Source organism: Montipora capricornis, chromosome 14, assembly GCF_036669925.1.
Source record: "Montipora capricornis isolate CH-2021 chromosome 14, ASM3666992v2, whole genome shotgun sequence".
Taxonomy (NCBI): Eukaryota; Metazoa; Cnidaria; class Anthozoa; order Scleractinia; family Acroporidae; genus Montipora; species Montipora capricornis.
In genome coordinates, this window is record NC_090896.1 from 22,937,991 (window position 1) to 22,940,490 (window position 2,500).

The following is a 2,500-nucleotide window of genomic DNA, read 5'->3' on the forward strand; positions in this document are numbered from 1 at the left end:
CATATACTCTCTGCTGCCAGACTGACTTCCTGTAAAAAAGTTATATTTATTTTATATTATAATAAATTAAACTTTATTTGTATAAAAGCTGATAGTGACGTCAATGGTGCGTCAGTCCTTAAGGTAATAGATCATAAGCAAAGATGAATCAAAATCCGAGAATAACTTGTATAATTATAGAAAGTAAAATTGTATACCTGCATATCAGCTTCCATGCTACCCTCACTGTTTCCTTTGCTTGTCTGCCCTTCATTTGTACCAAAAGAACGAAAATAAAGTGAACAAACAAGGGAAGCAAATGGTTTTCTCAATGGTTTTCCCAAGAGCAAAATTTTACTTGCCCTGGGCAATCAGACCTTGGTTTTTTCCTGCCCTGATTATAGACCACCTTACTCCCCTAGCTGAATTTCAAACACAAATTGTTTTCAGAGAAGCATCACACTTAGACATCCGAATGTCCATGTCCTTGGGATCTTCAGTGACCTTTCAAAGAAGTCTTCAGTGACCTTTCAAAGAAGATATGCATATTTCTTTGGTCTAAACACAAATTGTTTTCAGAGAAGATCAAGATACAAATATAATCCTCACCAAATGTTGCCATAGAATCATGGCCACCAGGAATCCCGGTGAACGTTTGTGGTCCTAAAATGTGGGCGATCTCCTTCTCAGCGGGATTTAAGGTCTCAAGACATGGGTCTGCTAGGTCGTCATCCTTTAAAAATAATTTCAGTCTTTCTTAAATAACTCTATGACATGAGAATAATTAAGTCTAGCAAAGACACATTTAGAAGCTAACCTACCTCGTCTGCCAAGTGGCCGTTCCCAGTCACTCTCAACCTTTTTAATTCCTTGTTTCTTGCCTCTCTCTCTTTCTTCTTCACTGTCCCCGTCATCTCCTCCCATCTCCTTTTCACCTAATGATACCTTATTTATTTTTTTTAGAAAATATTTAACTTATATGAATAAATTTTTAAAATAATATTTGCTGAATAACAAGAGACAATGAAAGTGGGTTCTTCTTAAATACCTGTTCTACATTTTTTTTTCCCCAGCATTCACCGCATTTACAGCGTCTAAAACAGAGGCCCAAGCCTCTTTTTTCTTCTCCAGGGTTACAGTATTTGAAAATTTAGCCTGTTGGACATAGTAGGGACAAAAAAATTTTAAATAAAGAACTTTTCAATACATCCATATATCTTTACTATACGTATGTTTAAAGAAAATGTTTGATGCTATAATAGTATGTTTAAATTGTTGCCCACCTTTCTGCACTTAGGTTGTTTCATCATTGGAATTTCTAAGTTCTGGGAAACATGAATTTTTACAAAACTTTTTTCCCATTATAACTAATGAAAATTATGTAATTAATGTCAAAATATAATACGACTTAGCTTACTTTGTGTTTTGCATAAGCCTGCAGGAATTTTTACAAAACTTTTTTCCCATTATAACTACTGAAAATTATGTAATTAATGTCAAAATATAATACGACTTAGCTTACTTTGTGTTTTGCATAAGCATGCACAAGTGCCTCGCTCATGGCCTGAGAGAACCGTGCACTTCTCGATTTCTTCTCTGCAGACATCTATTCAATTTTATATATGTAAAATTGACAATAAATTATCAATAACCTCACAGAATGTGTGATGGTACCCAAATCATTTTGCAAATTTCATTATGGTAGCCTCATCTCCATGAACGTTTCCTTTGTTACATGACCATGGTTTTAGGCTTTTGTACACTATGCTATCCTTTTTTCGAGCATTTTAGAGAGGCAAAAGCATTGAGCATTATTTGAGCATTTTAGTGGCATTTTCCCGGAATTTTTTTTTTTTCGAGAAACTAAAAAAGAAATTATTTTTCTTAGAGAAAATGAAGACTGAAACTCAACTTTCTAGGGATAGTCAACTACTCCCTGTTCTTAGCCTCGTAGATGATTTCAAGGATTATGTTTTTTTGGCTGTATTTATGAACTTGTATACGTTGTTGTTACTTGCAACACTTGTATGTTTTTGTAAGTGTTAACAGTTAACACCCTGTTAAAAATGTTGAAATTAATTTTAAAAACCGTTTGTATAATGAGCATTATCCGAGCATTTTAGTGACTTTTTTTGGGGAGACCGATACAAATTACTGATTTCTCTCGGGTGCTCTACTTTGACACAACGAAAAACTGAAAGTTTAAGTTCGAACGTATTGCGCTGTCCTTCAAAAAACAAGGAAAAAGTCCACCGCTATAGAATCCAACAGCAGCTTGAAATCGAATGAAATGAAAACTTGTCAATCTTGTCGTGCCAAGTCGTACTCCATCTCTTGCGAACGAGCGCGAGGCACACGTGGAAGACTGGTAACAGCCCATCATTTTTACGGGCCCGGTAATTACCGGGTGAGTTTACGGGTGCTTCGAGAAACACTACTTCGGGCCTGATAAAGTTTCCCGATAATGGGCCCGATAAGTTATCGGGCACGGTAAGTTACTGGGTCTTTCGAGAAACAGGCC